The following is a 17,918-nucleotide window of genomic DNA, read 5'->3' on the forward strand; positions in this document are numbered from 1 at the left end:
CTCTCTCTCTGTCCCTCCTCCGCTCACGTGCGTGCGTTCTCTCTCTCTCTCTCTCAAAAGTAAATAAACATTAAAAATAAATAAAAATACAGATATATAGGGGTTCCCTACGTTGTTTGGAATTTTTTTCTCACAGGGCAACTCAGAATATCTCCTTCCTTCTGAGGATACCCCTTTTGGAAACTGGGCCCTACCTCTATTATTGGGTATTTCTACTGCTAATTTGCAATTAAACTGAAACCCCACTGGCCACTGTAGCATTACAAATTCCTGCGGACTCATTTCGGCCCCTTCCCCTTGCCAAGAGGGTCTCCTGCTTTCCTAAACTGTAAAAGAGGGATAATATCTGTCAGGCTTGAACCGATCGAATTCCGCAAGATGCTTCTGAGCATGTCGAGGCGGTGACCAGCCGTAATTTCTCAACAGACAGGCCTTGCCTTCCTTCCCGGCCTGCCTTTGCCAGAATGGAGAGCTGGCTGCCATCGTCAGTGGTAAATGCTCTTTGGCTGATAGAGGCAAGGTCTCCCTGATAACCGTGTCCCTGTCGTCCATCCTCTGCCCTTCCTCCTACGGTGTTAGGCATGTGGCCTGCACGGGCCTGTATCTATTTGCCCTGCTGTCCCCTAATATATGGAAGTCCCTGGGGGAGGTGGGCAGAAACTGTGTGCATGAATAGATGAGCCTTATCAGCACTCAATAGCTGTGTGGCATTTGGAACGTTTCTTGTTTTCTTGAGGCTTAAGTTTCCCCACGGGCGACCGTGAGACCAGATCCGGGGCCCTGTGGCCTCTCCCTGCTGGATTCAAAGCCCTTGAGTCTGTGGCTCTCCCTCTTCCCACCATTTTGGTCAGCGCAGCCATTAGACCCCGTTGGTACTGAATACCAACGGGGGTGCCCCTCTTTGTGCAAGCCTTTCCTATTTTGCATTTTACTGGGTTCTGTAAACCAAAATACCCTTCAAAAACCAAAAGAAAAAATGGCAAGTTACCCAGGCCCCAGAACAGACCATTGGGACGTGTTCAGGATCATTGGGCCTTCCCGGAAACCTCAAACCCCCCATGAAAAAACCAGTGCTACAGGAATAAATGCCACTAGTGAGTTCTGTACTCCAGACGGACTTGCAGGGCAACCCTCTCCCCCCACCCCCCACCACCGAAAGCTTGGATCCTGAAACCCACAGAACTCTTTGGTAGTCACGGAGATTCCCATGGTTAAAAGAAAGATCTATTTTGTGCGAGAAGGGTGACCCAAAAAAGGGTTAAGCCCTAAAAGGTTCATTTCCTCTGCACTGCCTGCTCTAGAATCTGGGATAATTCCTGCCATTAATATTTTAAGCAACTAATTTGACATTTTTCCATTTAATTAACTTGCATACATATGAGAACAGGGTTTTGAGAGTACCATGACATTTAAACAAAGTCATTTAAGTGTTCCCATTTCTGGCGGAGTGCTGCTTTTTTCTTTGCCTTTTTTTTTTTTTTTTTCTTTTTTGCTCCATTTCTGTTTTGCATTCCTGATCCTGACGCTGGGCTTATTAGCTCAGAGAAGTGACCAAATTTCCCAAAGCAAATGTCCCACAGCCTCAACCTAGGTGACGTGGGTGGGCCTAGAGCTCCGGGCTGCGGCTCTTTTCAACTGGATCCTGCTCGTCTCCAGGCCTTTCTACGAATGGCGTTTCAATCAGAGCAGGCGCGTCACAGGCTAATGTTTTCCTGTTGCCACACCAACCCCGGGTGGGGGTTGGGGGAGGAGCGGTGGGAACGCAGACCATTTATCAAATGTAACCATCTCCACAGAAGAGCTGGGGCTTCAGGAGGGAAACAATAGCTCCGTGACGATTTTCTCTTCCAAATGACAAATAATTGCTGTCATATCATCAAATGATTAAGAAATAAAGGAAAACAGACAAATGGAGTGTATCCATTGAGGGATGGTGGGGGGGGGGGTCTGGGGAGAGGCTCGCTCAATGTTCCGTAATTGAAAAATTGCACCCTAATTAGCTCCCACCCCAGAGAATTCATGAGTTCTATGCGCCATCCAATCCGCAGCCCGCCAAGTCACAGAACTTGCAGCCATTAAAGTTTACTGCTGGTTTCAGAAGGGGCTGTGCAGTCTCCACATGCATCCAGAGAGCGAGGCTCTTCAGCTTGCCCAGCCCTCAAGAAGGATTCATTACTTCATACTTTCATCTGCCATAATTAATCACAGATTTTCTCTGCCTATCAACAGCTCCGGCTGCTCTCCCCAGATGAACCTGGGCACTCATGCCTCCAGCTTATCGGTGGTGGCCAGGCCAGCCTGGCTCACACTAGGTCACGGGAGCTGTATTCCCAGGATACAAAATGGCGCCCCCTCATCCCAGGCGCCATGGGAGAGAGAGGGTCCTGCATTTAAAATGAAATCCCGTTGCAAACCGAGCTCATGGGACTCTGGAGAAATCCAGTCTTCATTTCCACCCATGTTCCAGATATTCTGTGGGGATTTCTAATGAGGCTGTCAGGAAGAATAGCACTGTAAGAGAGGCGTGTCCCCATTCTCTCCCATTCCCTCCCCCTGGACCTGGGTTTAAATCCCAGCTGCATGACCTCATTAGCTGCATGACCTTGGGAAAGTGACTCAGTCTGTCTGAGCGTGAGTTTTTCCTTTTGTAAAACGGAGACCATAGGACCTACCTTTCAGAGATAGGATGGTGGCTGGAGAATGCCATTGTGAAGGACCTGGGTTATGGTTGCTGCCAATGCCTCTTGATGTCTTTACGTAAAGCAGGGATAATGATCTTACCTCCCCACTAGGATTTTAATGAGAATTGAGTAGAGAACGCATTATATGTGCGTAAAGTGCCTTGCACAAAGTTGGCGCCCCGGAAATATTCGAAACGAACTGAGCTGAATCACACATAATTGGTTCATCCATTCATTCATTCAATCCATCGGCTAATCGTTGTTAACTGCCTACTTTTTGTCGGACACTTTGTTCGGCACGGGATACATGCTGGGGGGTGAGACAGACTTGATTCATGCCCTTGGAGGCTCACATTCTGGTGGGGAGCACAATGAAAACCAAAGTTAAGAAAAACAACACACAAGTTGTAAAAAGTTCTATAAAAAAAAAAATAATAAGACAAGAACACAGATGCAGGCTAAGAGCTGGCGGTGAGTTTTAGACCTAGCGGCTCAAGACGCAAGCATGTGAGGAATGGTCAGGAAAAGCATCGTAAGCAGAGAACACAGCCTCGGAGAAGCACAAAGTACCTTAACATATTCCAGGAACAGAGAACAGGCGATGAGTCAGGCCATTAGAGCACCCAAGCCCAAATCTCAGTGATTTCAGACAACATTAGTGTATCCCTTTCTCTCCTCAGAACCAGTCGGGTGTTTGGTTGGAGGTCTTTTGCTCGGTTGCTCAAAACCCAAGCTCCCTGCCATCCTCCGAGGTCTCCTTGGAGTGGTCCATTATAGCCTCTGCATGCAGTCAACGGCAAAAAGAAAAGGCTTTGGGGGCCAAGACCAGAGGTGATGCATCTCACTTGCACTCATATTCCATTGACAAGAACTCCAAGATACGGCCCCGCCTTACCGCGAGGAGCGGGGGACGGTGTCTGGCCATGTGCACAGGAAGGCAATAAACAGCTTGGGAAGACACATAGCGATGTTTCTGCCTCCCAAGGCGAGTAAGGGTAGGTAGCCTGGAGTGAGATGAGACGTGGAAGCCAGGTTGTACAGGGCCATGTAAACAAGGAGAAGTGTGGGGTTCAGGCAAAGAGAATGAGAAGCCATTCCAGGGTATTCCTTACATGCCAGTTAGATCTAATCCAGTGAGAATGGGAAGCCAGTCAAAACTAATGACATGACCTAAGTTATGTCATAAGAGGACCCCTCTGGCTATGAGGAGAACACATCTGCAGAGGGCAATAACAGTCCCTCGAAGGTACCTTGGGTTAGGTGATGGGGAAGGGGATGAAGAGAATGTGACAGATTTCAGAGACCTCAGTCCCTGGAAACTGGCTCCAGTCTCATTGGCTAGCCAGCACGCAGGCACATGCTGACCTGGGGCTGTCATGTGCGGCCCCAAGAGATGAGAGAAAACACGAAAGCACTGGGCCATGCAGCTGGCCGTGTGGAGAGGAGGAATTCCAGAAGTTTCCACCTGGACCGAAAGCCGGGAGTCTGTCTCCTCGCGGGCCCTCTGGCCCACCGCGGCAGCAGACCCTCCAGGTCCTGCTTCCACGGCGGGTTGAGAGAGGTTAACAGTCAACCAGCCCAGTTCCCACTGGTCCCAGTGCTGGGGGGGAACTGGGATGAAGCGGGCCGTTCTCGCAGAGACCGCTCGTAGGGCACAGGCTTCGAGTGGGTCCGCTGAATCCTCTCAACTGGGCTGGGAGGATGGAAGGCCCTACCGTGGACGCTCCATTTTACAGACAAAGGAACGCACTCACGCTGCTCTTGTGACTTGCTCCTATTCGTAAAAGCACCGGTTGGGAGACAGGTCTTCTGCTCGCGCCGGAGTGCGTGACCGGTGGGCTCTGCCTACACTCGCGCAGAGACCGACAGGAGCGTGAGGATCTGCCCGGGGCTCTTTACGGTCCGTGTTTCCTGCCAACGTGGCAGGGGCCTCCTCCAACCGGATGCTGCCCAGTCCCGTGGTCTTCCAGTGTCCCGTTCCGCGATGCCTTCGGAGAGGTCGCTGCCTTATGAAGCCAGCTGATCTTCACAATCGCCCGGCAGCCTTTAAATACACGACATCCTGGGGCGCCTGGGTGGCTCAGTCGGTTAAGCGGCCGACTTCGGCTCGGGTCATGATCTCGAGGTCCGTGAGTTCGAGCCCCGCGTCGGGCTCTGTGCTGACAACTCGGAGCCTGGAGCCTGTTTCAGATTCTGTGTCTCCCTCTCTCTCTGACCCTCCCCCGTTCATGCTCTGTCTCTCCCTGTCTCAAAAATAAATAAAACGTTAAAAAAAATTAAAAAAAAAATACACAACATCAGTCTGCTGTATTTTGAAATCTTCCCGGGCACACGGCGACATGGCGCTCGGATAAAGCCTAGCGGTGGGTTCGGTGAGGCTCAGGGAGAAACCGTGATTACAGAGTGAATTCTTGACAGCCAGGAGTAGATAAAGGGTCTCTGGCCCTTCTAGTCTCTTTTCCACAGCTCCGTCCTCACCCTCCGAAGGGGTCGTGGAGGCATCCATCCTTACCAATGACCTGGAAACATCAGAGCAGTCCAGGAGCTCCGAGGTTATCTTTCCAACCCAGGGGTTCCCGCATTTCTGTCGGACCAACCGCGTCAGAGTCGGAGGAGGCGCTCATGATCGCGCAGCTTCCTGGCCTCGCTCCGTACCTCCTGTCTCAGCGACCTTGGGGTTGATATTTTCTAAAACACCTCTGGTGATTCCGCTATCAGCCATGTTTGGAAACCACTGATCCAGCCTTCCCCATGTTGTAAGTCAATAAAACTGGGGCCCAGAGAGGAGTAATTTGCCTAAGATTACCCGGCCTATGAGCCAAGTTTCCTGGCTCTAGTCCTCACCCGTCAGAAAGCCCCTCCACGCGTCGGGGCAGGGGGAGGGGGTGCTCAGCCAGCAGCGGCGGGATGGGCCATCATGTTGAAAGAGCTGCTCAAGAGAGATATCCAATTAGCTGACTGTAGCAGTTTTCTTTCCCCTGGTTATTGATGCTTCTTCTCCCTTCTCTCCCTGGTACTTCCCCTGCTCATCCTAATGTGATCAATTACTCACAGGAATAAATTACGCACACAGCCTACAGTCTATTAGGTAATCGGTGATGCACCGGCTAGGGGAGCCAACAGGCAAGACAGGCTGTCTGGAGTGTAGGCCAGCAGAAGGGACAGTGTGGGCCCAGTGCATGGAGGAGTCTCCAAACAGAAAAGCCCAGCCCTCCAACAATCGTCGAACTGTCTGGCCGCCCTCCCCCCCGCCCCCCGCCCCAGACGGGCTCGCAGGCCAAACTTGAAAACAACTTTTGAAACAGCTGGCCTGCCGCTCTGTCGGGGCTGCAGTTCCGCGGGCCGACCACCACCTTCCCCATCTTCCACAGCCCCAGTCCCTGAGGAGGCCTAGCTCCGATCCAGCTGGAACTAGAGCCTGCCTCTCAGATCTTGGGGTTCATTCAAATCGCCAGGGATCCTATTAACACGGAGGAGGTCCGGGGTGGGGAGCCTACGACCGCCTTTCCAACACCAGTGCCGCTGGTCTGGAAAACGACGCTCTAGCGATCGGTGTGGGCAGCACTGAGAGGTCAGCTGGCTTGTTCATAGGCAGAGGTTCTTTTCCCGGCCACCCCCTTTGTATGTGCTGTGCCACCTGCCCGCAACACCCTCCCCACTTGTATCTGCTTCGAAAACTGTTCGCCCATCGCATATTCTGGCTCAGACGCACCTGCTCTCTGAAAGCCTTCACTGACTCCCCCTGGAGTCTCAACTTAGAGCAAATGATACTTTCACTGTGTCCCGCTCACACTCCGTTATAGCAACGCTTACCTAAATTAGTTTGCCACCCGACGGCCTGGGAACTCTGTAAAAACTGTCCCAACTCTTCCGTTTCTCCGTGCCCCAGCCTCACAGAGGGCTCTGCTAACCACTGGGCACGGTTACAGGGCCTGGGAACTTTTCAGAGATGCCTAAAAACTGTCTGTAGACCTGAAAACAAAATTATTGGATCCCAAACACGAAGGAAAAGTTTTGCAATGGAAATGAATAAAATTTTACTGCAACGTCCACAAAACAGAATATTACATCAACCGCATTAATGGTTTCATTTAGCATTCCTAAAAATTCGTAAACATTTCACTGTCTTCGAGGACGACGTGCAGGTTAGATGTTTCTCACTTTGCAAGAACTCTCGAGCACCCCCATAACCGCTGCGAAATCAAAGCCGGCCGTAGATGGAACGAATTACTTGTAGCCAAATAATTTCAAAAGGGACGTTATAAAACATAATCCTTATTTTTCTTCACAGGAAAAATATACCTCATATGGAATATGGGTGAATTGCAATACATTTGATCCGTGTGAGTCGGCGCTTCCAGAGCAAGCGCGTCTAGGTCTTAGAAAGTCTGAACACAATCTTGATGTCTGGCCTAGGGGAAGCACGCAGTACATTTCTCCCAAAGGAAGGGGCTGAATGAATGGCAACCCAAAGTGATTCTGAAAAGTGCGTAGGTGGGAGGAGAGGAAGGAAAACAGGCTAGAGAAATATATGAAGCGTAAGCCAAAGTTTTAAGACAACAACAAAGGAAGTCCTTGTTAGGGAGAAACCCTAGGCCCAACTGGAAGACAGAAGCAGGCGATATCGCCCCCTACCGGCCGGAGGAGTCCCGGATTGTCCACACATTCTGGCTTCGTTTATTGATCTGTCATTGTTGCTTCTCCCACGCCAAGGACATCAAAGCCCTTTGGAATTCTCTCAAAGAAAGAAGTCAGTGGTCCCCGAGGATCAGCCTCTGCCTCGCTCCGGGAAGGAGGCTCGAGGGGAGCTGTATCACTGGCTTTGTGTCAGACATCCTGAAACGGATCCAAACCCATCTTGAACCTATTTCTACCTTCCTCCTGAACCACCTCTTGGTTAACATGTTCCATATGTTCCTTTCCCTGGTGGAAAATAGGCTTTGCTTTTATTTCAAAGGGCATCACTGGAAAGTCTGGGGGGCAGGGGCTTTGTTCTAAGACAAGCAATCTTTGGGGAGCTCTTTTAAAGAAGCAGAGATAAACAGAAAGATTTATATACAAGATGTTCACCGCAGCATTATTTATAATAGCGAAAGAGTGGAAGCAGTCTAAATGCCCAACAACAAGGGGCTGGTTAATGAAATTATGATCTACCCACACAGTAGATATCACAGCCATTAAAAGCCAGGCTTTTGGAGATTATTTTTATAGAAATATCCAATCTTTTGTGAGCCCTTCATAGGTGCCAGGAGGCATTGTCTCTGCTTTACGTGTCTTACCACAGCCCTGTGAACAAAGCTCTGCTTGTATTGTCTCCATGTGACACGCAAGGACACTGAGGCCCAGGCAAGCCAAGGTCACACAGCTAGGGCTACAGCTGTGCCACCCTAGAGCTGCACCGTGACGTGACGTGCTGCGTGCTGCTGCCTCCCTCTCACAGAGATTCGTGGAAATCCTGAGCCTGGGGAGTTGGAGGCGAGGTGGCGAATTCCTTCCCGGGTCTGCGGCACGCTTTCAGGAAGGAGGGCGGGTCGGGCAGCACCCCAAGGAGCGGTGAGGTTGTGGCCAGGCAGCTCTCACAAGGAGGGTTCACAGAGGAGGAAAGAGCCCAAGCAAGTTGTGGGGAGAGTTTAGCAAGCACGGAGGACGTGGGGATGGTTAGCGCATCAGGTATGTTGTAACAGCACTGGAAACCAATAGAGAAACCACAAGGGACTGGGCTGAGCCCTGCAGCACGTGCCGAAGCAGGGACAGTGACCATCGAAACCGCTAGTGTTAGTGAGCCCATCCAGACACCCGTGCTGCGTGCTATTCCAGGTGTCTCATTAAATCCTGAGGACCACAACCTTTCTTCGGGCTATCATCATGCCCATTTCACAGGAGAGAAAACTGAGACCCGGCAAGATTTAAGTAACGTGCCTGGGGTTTCGACCGGTGAGCAATCGTGCCGGAGTTGAAGCGTGTGGTGCAGAGACCAGAGGCCACGTGCTTAACCACTGGGCAACCTCCTCCCTCCTGGAGTTGGGGGGACGGCGGGGGGGGGGGGGGGCGGCGTGCCAGGCACAGGGATAGGCGTTCACGTTTATCCCCCAGGAGCGCATGCTGTTTTGTGTTCCATCAGCTACAGCCGGCCTCCTTCGCTATTCAGGGAAACCATTCTATATGGAAACGATTATAGAGCCTCCTGAGTTTATGAGAACCCCCAGGAAGCCCAGCGTCTAGCAACACCAGAGGTGGGGGAGGGGAGAGATTCCTCCACATTTGGGGAAAACCACCCAATGGTCTCTGGTTCCTCCAGCTGGTGCCGTGTGAAGTCCATGGGGCATCTGAAACAAAGGAACCTCGCATGCCCACCCCAGGAGTCTTGGGCCCCTCCTCAGCCCCAAGATGCTGGCTCTGCCCCCGTTAGCCTCCAGCCCTAGGGGGCCTCAGCCTCTTCCTCCAAGATCGGCCACCTCCTACCAGGTCGCCGGGCTCTGAACCGGCTCCCCAAGCCCGTAGCAAAAGGGCCCAGCCCTCCTGCACCCCTGCCCACCACCCCCAAGGCAAGCTCTTCTCGGACCCTTTACTTATCTGCTTTCACTGTCCACAGTAGCAAACATGGGGATTTTTCTGGTCTGTCTCCCTTCCTGAAAAGGTGAGTGGAGGTCTCTGTGGATTCTGACTACTGTGCACCTGGAGGGCAGGCTCACCAGGTCTAATAGAACGGACAGCCCCTGGGGGCCAATCCAGCGCCGGCACCCCTCCCACCCACAAGCCCACCCCCCCCAACAGACCCAGAGGAGCAGGCTCTGGAGCCCTGCTGTCTGGGACACAACCCCTTTCTTGCCCCCAGGCCCCCTGTCCCGAGGCACAGCCCTTCAGACTGCCCGGATCCCAGCGACCGGAGGGAGGTCCTCTCCTCCGCCACTACGGGGCATTTGGCGGTGAGGAGGAGAAGCCGGGCAGTGGGGCTCTCCTCTACCAGAGAGAGCTGGCCCTCAGATGGAGGGAAGAAGGAGGAAGGAGAGCCACGAGTGTGGGAAAAGAGCCTTAGGCAGGACTCTGCAGTTTTGGACTCTTAGTTCCTCAGAAGCGGGGCTGAAGCTTTCACCCCTGGGTTTTGTGAAACTTCGCCATCTCCCTTCCACAAGGTCATCATTTGGCTTGAGCAAAATGTCCCTTGCAGCCAAATGGGCCCCGGCTAAAGCAGCCTGAACTAGCCCATCGAGGCTGGGGGGGGCCATCCCCCCAGAGGGCTGTTCTGAAGGCCTGGGCCCTGCAGGAGAGTTCTCAGCTCAGGGCCCCATCCTCCCCGAACCGGGGGGCACTGTGTGGGGAAGGTTGCCGCTGAGTCCGTGGAAGTTCAATGGCACTCTAGACTTGCTGTACGATGGGCTCAACCCCAGACAAGTGCCTTTCACGTTGGCCTCTAGGACTTCTGCAGCCTGCCTCCCCTGGACCCACTCGAAGTTGCCATCCTGGTGGCAAAGCCTGATTAATCTCTTATCTCATGCTTCTGCATCTAAAGTAGCTCCCCGCTACATACAGGGTAAAGTTCAAGTTCCCCACCACGGCGTTCAAGTTCACTGTGTACCTCCTGCAGCCTTATCGTGCCCCATTTCAGATTCTGTGTCTTAGCCGGATAGAACTCCATGCCTTTGCTCATTCGGTTCCCTCTGCCTAGAATTCCCTTAGCTTGCGTCTCTGCTTTGCTAACTTCCACTCCAACTTCCCAGGCTGGGGAAAAGGGCTCCTCCTCTGGGCTCCCGTACCTCTTGGCCTCACTTAGCCAGTCAAAACTCAGACCAGACTACGCTGTCACTGGCTGCTTTCTTGTCTTTCCACCGCACTATGGACTCTCCAAGGGCCAAGATCACCACTGCTTCCCTCTTCCCCAGTGCTAGGTCCGGTGTAAATTGGCCTCTGTCCACTCGCCCACCCCACCTCGTGGTTACTCTCTCCAACCAAGCTACCGATTTCCAAGAGAACGTTCAGGCCACCCGTCCGGATCTTAGAGATGATGCAACGGAGGCTCAGAGGCTTGCCTTGTGCCCTTTGAACCCATCCGTTTCTCTGTGACAATCCCTGGCTCCCCAGCGGGGCTTTGCAACCTACCCGTTTGCTCAGCGTCTGTCCCCTAGGAGACGGTGATCACCATACTATTCAGCTTCTAGCCCAGAACCTGGCCTATTAATAGGTGCTTAATCGAAGCGTGTTCGAAGGAAGGGGCAGGGAAAGGCTTTCACGCTGAGAAAGCCCACCAGCCCCACGATGGGCGAACAAGGCTTAACCCCATTTGGTTTCTCTGCAGCTTCCAGCGAAGAGCTGGGGACACAGTCAAGCGTCAGCTAGCATTTTCAGACCAAATTCTACATACCGTGACTTTCTTCGGTATTTGTGCTGCGATTTACAAGGCACTTTTGCAAACATTGACTTACTTAATTTTCATAATAATCATTAGAGGCCTTATAATTTTTTTTTTTTTAGATTTTATATGGAGGAGCCAATCCCAGGCCTTACCTGCCGGCAGCCTAGCCCACGGCACACACTCCTATCTGAAGTCAGAGTCCCGCTGCCTAGACAAATCCATTTATGTTACAGGCATCCTTGTCCACACATGGTCCAAACACAGCATGCTTACATGATTGCTGATAGAAACAGGGAATCCTCAGCGAATGAATGGTCTTGCTCCTAAGATCAATGGCCCAAATCAGAGAGCCCAGACACCCCCTTCCTCGTAATTCTGTTCTGTGATTCCCTCTGCCCACCCCCCCACCCCCAGCCATGAAACAGCAGTGCCCGAAGCAGCCAACCGCTCCCAACCAACCCTCTTTCTCTAGCTTCTCCTGGAGCTTGCTGACCTCAGAGTCACCCTTCCCAGACGGCAAAGCTGTAATAAGGCAACGCTCAGAGGTGGCCACCCATCAGAAGCTTCCAGCCCCTCCCTCATCCCAGAGGCCAACCTTTGGTCAACAGTCTCTTCTTTCAAGAGAGAAACCACAGAGTGACCGCCAGCAGAGAGAGAGGGACTGGTCAGTTGAGACCTGAGGTTGAAACCTGGCCTTGCCACCAAATCGCTGTTTTTGCTTGGGCAAGTGGCCCCCACCTCAGGTGGCTCCCTTCACAAGGACGGTGGTGGCTTCCCTGAGCCGTCCATTTCCTCTTTCCTGCCAGGCCTCTCGATAACCAGAAGCCACGGTTCTGGGGCAGGGAGAAAGCTTAGGGCACTAACAGTAAAGGTTCCTCCCTTTCTGCAAAAATAACAAACCAACAATAAAAATAGCAATAGGGCATATGTACTGTTTACTTACACAATTTCACACCATCTTCGCAGAAATGCTAAGAGGTGGATATTCCTTTTGCTCCCATTTTAAAGATGGAAAACAAATTCTCAAAAAAAAAAAATACTCCGTTTCGTCCTTGGACACGCAGCTAGAGACAGGCAGAAGCAAGATTCGAAACTAGGCGACTTATCTGCAGAACAAGAACATTTTAGAACATCATTCTTTTCTGCTGGTCTCACCAGCTCAGCTTGTCCTTCCCCATAGAACATTTATAAAATTCGACCACATACTTGGGCACAGAGAAAAAAATCTTTTAATTTAAAACTGGAGAGTCTAGGGGCGCCTGGGTGGCGCAGTCGGTTAAGCGTCCGACTTCAGCCAGGTCACGATCTCGCGGTCCGTGAGTTCGAGCCCCGCGTCAGGCTCTGGGCTGATGGCTCGGAGCCTGGAGCCTGTTTCCGATTCTGTGTCTCCCTCTCTCTCTGTCCCTCCCCCGTTCATGCTCTGTCTCTCTCTGTCCCAAAAATAAATAAGCATTGAAAAAAAAAAATTAAAAAAAAAAAAAAAAACCCTGGAGAGTCTATAGGTCGCATTCTCTGACCGCAATCCAAAATTTTTAAATAAAAAAAAATGGGGCTGAAAATATTCTTAAGTGCTTGGGAATTAACAAACAGAGGTCTAGATAACCCATGGATCAAAAGAAATATTAAAACGAAACTCAAAAACCATCTAGAAACAGATGAAAAGAGGAACATTTGATTTCAAAACCTACGGGACCCCCAAAAAAGCTCAACTCAGGGGGAAATTATGGCCTGAAACGCCTTCCTTATTAAAGAAGAAAGACTAAAAATAAAGGAGCTGAATACGCATCATAAGGAAATTAGAAAAATAAGCCAACAAAAAAGGAAAGCACAAAATGGGAATTGACCAATAGCTGAAATTAATAGCCCAGAAACTAAGGGGATAAAAAAAAAAAAAATACACTAAACAAGTGCTTTGAAACCAGAGTTGGTGGGAGGGAGAGGCCAATGGTATCTTGGAGCAGGTGAGGGCCCCCTGATCCGTGAGGGTCTCCCTGGAGCCCCGCCGGCCAGTAACGCAGGCTCCTGGAGCTCGGGGTCTCGCCCCCCAGCAGGTGGCTTGCTCCCACCGCACAGTCTGGCGATGTGACTGCCCACCCGAGACTCCTTGGCCTGGAGTCGCGAGCAGAAATAAAGCTCCTCCGTCTGGGCTTATTAGGCAAAGGAGGCAGTTTTGTGTTTTCAGCAATGAAAGCTGCTGCGGTTTTGTTTTCTCTCTGTTGCCAGGAGTCAAGAGGAAGTCTGTGGTTAGACATCTTCGGGTGGAGACGTACACAAACACAGAAGCTAGAGATGAGCTCCTCGAATTCAGCCCGCCCGGGCCCAGCCCCATGGAAGGAGGCTAAGGAAACAGAGCCTGGAGCAGGGGAAGGTGGGGGGAGAGACACCGTGGAGATGCCCAGACCCGCAGCCGCACACAGCCTTCCTCTATCCGCGGCCCACCTCCCTTTCCCATCCTGACAGCGGGATCCTGTAGACCCATTTTTTCTTCAAGGCATGAGGCAACCCAATTTGCCTTCACTCTGTCCAGAGACCGAGTTCAAATGATCCCTGTGAATTGAGCGCCCGTCTCAGTACTGGAGCCACGGCAGGCACTGCGGGCCGCCACCCGCTGTGGGTCCCAGCCTCTCCCTCGTTTCCATCAAAACCTTGGATCTGTTCCGGGTCACACCTCCACAAAGTGCTCACGCCTCCAGCCTCCCGCGTATCTAGAACCCGGCCATTTGATTGCGCTTCTGGCCAATGAGCTATTGCATTCCTAAGAAGACTTTCCCATTCTTCATTCCGGCTCTTCCTCTGTCTCCCTTCTTTGTCCTGCCTGGAGCTGGCATGCAACCCTGGAGATAGGACACCCATCTTGTGTTTATAAGGTAGCAGCAAGAGGATAAAGGGAGAACAGGAAAACAGAAAGGCCAGGCCCTCCACGGCATAATCCCATCACCTGCCACCCTGCCCTGTGCTACTCTTGTGTCCAGGGAAAAATAATGCCGCATCTGTTCAAACCATCTGTAGCCGGTGCCCCTGTTACCTGCCGCTGAACGAATTCCTTCTTGAAATGACAACTTTGGTCTTTGTAGGGTTTTCGAAATGTTTTCAGCCCGTCTTCTTACTGGGTCCTCACGGAAATTCTTCAAGGTGGGTCAGTATCTTTCTTCCCGTTGTCAAATGAGGAAACTGGGGTGCCATGGATGTGACATGGGTCAAACAAAGAGTTAGTGTCTGAACTCCAGCACTCTGTGCCTCAGTTCATTGCTTCCCCCCCCCCAAAAAAAATCCTTCTTCCTATAAGCAGTTCAGGGCTATCCTTATCCTCAGTCTACCTTGCCCCACACAATCTTGCACACAGAAAGCAGAAATCCCTCAGGAACCAAGGAGCATGCGAATGGAGCTTGGTCCCATCTTCTAGTGCCAGGAGTAGACGTGCTTTCTTATTTGAAAATCCATCACTTCCAATCAAAGGATCTGGGTTCAAGTCTTGGGATATCCCCCCTTAACTTGCTGTGTGTTCCTGGGTGGGAACAATCTCTGAAAATCTCCCTGCCCATCCATACAGTGAGAATGGCAGCCGTTCTCCTCCAGAGGCTATGATAATAAATTCAGAGATATATGATAATGTATGATGTATGACCATAAGCTCTGAGATAGTAATCTCGAAGCACTCAGGATGTCACGGAGAACACTTTGCACATGATAAAGCACCGATGCCCTTATTACGGGGCTGTTATCATGATGACTTTGGTCTGTCTCAAGGCTGTGACTCCTCCCTCAGCTCAGCCCTCCTTGCGGTTGACATGTAAATTACAGATATGCTTCACATGCCTTCGTGACTACTCGTCACCATTTGTCGACCTCAGGGGAGCCGAGAACGTTGATCTCATGAGCATATACCTTTAAGCAAGGATCATGTTAGTGTTATGATACTTACTTGCTCGTTAAGCCAGGCTATTTGATCTCCTAAGGTCTTTACTTTCTTAGTGACCAAAGCTTATCCATTCATCCACTTTCCAAAAAAAGAAACAGACTCTGGGCTGGAGACTCTCAGGGTTGCACGGGACTTAAAAATCATCTGGTCCAGCCTGCCCTCCCACACCGAGCCCTCCCCTTTCTGGGATGGCGTCTCATCTTCATGTCGCCTCCCCCCAAATCCCCGACGGGCATCGAACCTCCACGTGCTCACCTCAGAGACAAGGGGTTTGCTGCCTCCTGGGGTGGTCCATTTCTCCTCTGAACACCGTCTGCTAGAATACTCTTCCTCTAACAGACACTCCTTGGCAGACACAAGGATGTGCTCTTGGCAAACTTCTAATACTGTGCACATTTGACTGTGTAGGATGGTGACTGGCAGAGTCAGTGGGGGGATGAAGAAGCCCACGTGAGGTGTTACCAAACAGGAAGTGCCATCTGTGCTGGATGATGACAGTCAGGGAAAGCGTCAATCAGCTGCCCCGCGTGGCTCCAGAGACAGCTTCTTCCTTCCTCACATGAAAGAGCTCAAGAATAGCAATTATGCCGTTAATTCTGACGCTCTGACTATGCACGGGGCCAGGCCAGGCCATGTGGCAGTGACAAGACTGAAATCTCAGTCTTGAGATGGAAGTTTATTTCTTGCGCGTATCAGGTGCCCTGTGAGTGGCGAGACCCTCCCCGTTTTGGCATGCCGTCTGGAACGCGGGGCGTCCAAAGTCCCTATGGCAAAACAAGGAGGCACATGGACCCACGATTGCCTTGGTCTCAGCCCATTGGGCAGAACAAGCCACGGGGCCCCAATCTAGCTGCAGAGGAGGCGGGGAAGTGCAGCCCAGCACATGGAATCTGTGGTGAGTGCTGTCTCTCCAGCCAGCCTTCCCCCAGGACATCGCAGGGTATGCCATTAAAGAAACGAGAGTCAACCCTGTGGAGGAGAGGAGCCCATGGCCATGGAAATGAACCATGCAAGGTGATGGGGAACTTTTGGGGAAGGCCCTCTGTCTGCTGCTGTTCACTACAAGTAGCCATCACACGGCAATCTGAGGGAGGATCTGTACGCACGGGTGGCCAGGCTCTTCCACCCACAGCGACCACGTGCTGACAAACACCGAGGACAAACTTGGCATGCGGAGTGTTCCCGACGTCCCCGCCATCCCTCCCGTCGCCATATTTGCCCCCCCCACACCCCACTCTCCAAAAATGCGGTCTCGGCCTGCTCTGAGTCCCCCCACCCTGTCGGAGGGAGGAATTTGGGTCAGCAGTGAAGTGGAAAGAAAACTCAAGAAGAACAAAGAGGGGGTAGGGAAGGAGGGACCAGAAGAAAAAAAAAAAAGACATAGGTGTTGAGTCCTTTGTGTCTAATGGGGATGCAGAAAGTCGAGAGTCATGGCGTGTCAGGTCGATTATGGATGCCCAGAGGGTTTGGGGTGCCTTGGAAGTGTCAAAGTTTCTAAAGAAGACTTGAAGCCCAAGATAGTAAGAGAGAAAAGGAAACAGGGACCTCATCTCTTTGAGAGGTGTGCCTGAAGATGGAAAGCTCTCTCTTTCGCTTGCTGGATGGGGCTTCTTTGAACGTGACTTCATGGAGAAACGAGGTCACAAGGAATCCCCACAGGTACTCAGGTTACGTGAATAAAACCCGAAGTTGAATGGGTAGCGTATTCTGGAGGCAGGCAAGGCAATCGGATAAGAGCAAGAAGGGGCTGTAATTGTTCAGAAATAGACTAATACGCTTTGGGGATGCCAGAGGACGAGGAGAGTGTCCAGCAGCGGCCAGGAGCCACCTCTCCACCCCCAGCCTCTGGGTCAGAGAGCCTGGTGAGCTCTCTGCCCCTTTCCCTGACTCAGGTTTCCAGACCTGAGCTCCATTTCCTGGAGGCAGACTGACTCGGGAGTATCTCCTCCCTCCCCCACTCATTGTACCTCCACTTGGTGGATGCTACAGTGACATTAGCTTTGCTGGCTGCCACCTCCCCCCTGTTGACTCATACGAGACTTCCTGTCAACTAAAAACCCAGCCTCTTTCACTTATGCTGTTGACCTAGGTGTCCCACATCCTGTGTGTGTCTGGTGGGTATTCTGAACCCCAAGCAAAGGTCTCTCTTGCCTTTCATCTTGCTACGCATGAATTTGAGCCCATTTCAGCCTGGCCAAGGCCATTGCAAACCCTGCCTCTCGCCTTCCCTGAAACGTCCACCCTTCCCACTTTCCCACACGCCCCTCGGGGACAAGGCGGTTCAGCCCCATGGGGGAATCACCTGGCCTGTAAAAGGGGTAACACAACCTATCTTACAGGGACGCCGTGAGTAGTAAGGCCATTCTAGCCATTGGTAAGTGTTGAACAGGATGTGGCCCAAGACAGTGTCCCTTGGCATACCTCATCTGGGCTGCTCAGCTGGGCTCATGTAGTTAGATTCAGCCATTCCTCTTGCACATGTGGGTACACTGTGGGAAACAAGGCAAATTCTGCACGAATTTTCAAAATAAAACTTAAGATTTATGAGATGTTTCCTCCAACCTGAGGGTCCAAGGTCACCCTCTGCCCTTTGAAAGGCACCCCACCAGCCAGGCTATTTGGATGCACAGAGACAAAATGGCGCCTCTTGGCTCCCTCAGTACTGCCAGGAAGAAATCTGGCTCTCTAGGGCACCTGGGTGGCTCAGTCGGTTAAGCATCTGACTTCCGCTCAGGTCATGATCTCACGGTTCGTGAGTTCAAGCCCAGCGTGGGGCTCTGTGCTGGCGGCTTGGGGCCTGGAACCTGCTTCAGATTTTGTGTCTCCCTCTCTCCCTCTCTGCCCTTTCCCTGCTCGTGCTCTCTCTGTCTCTCAAAAACAAGTAAATATTTTTTAAAAAAGAAACGCAGCTCTCTACTTTCAAGAGCTGCCTCTTCCCCTGGGGCCCACTCCTCCCCCACACCGCTCT

The 17,918-nt window shown here is 51.7% G+C and overlaps 1 long non-coding RNA gene across 1 annotated transcript; it reads right to left on the reverse strand.

The window, feature by feature from the left end:
* Positions 1 to 2,777: 2,777 nt before the first annotated feature.
* LOC122468467 lies at positions 2,778 to 15,699 on the reverse strand. The gene is made up of 4 exons (XR_006293252.1): positions 15,206 to 15,699; positions 14,057 to 14,202; positions 11,975 to 12,137; positions 2,778 to 3,037 (listed from the first exon to the last, which is right to left on the reverse strand). It is a non-coding gene; the product is annotated as an uncharacterized LOC122468467 (long non-coding RNA).
* Positions 15,700 to 17,918: the final 2,219 nt, after the last annotated feature.

The sequence above is a fragment of the Prionailurus bengalensis genome, chromosome B3 (assembly GCF_016509475.1).
Source record: "Prionailurus bengalensis isolate Pbe53 chromosome B3, Fcat_Pben_1.1_paternal_pri, whole genome shotgun sequence".
NCBI classification, from domain to species: Eukaryota; Metazoa; Chordata; class Mammalia; order Carnivora; family Felidae; genus Prionailurus; species Prionailurus bengalensis.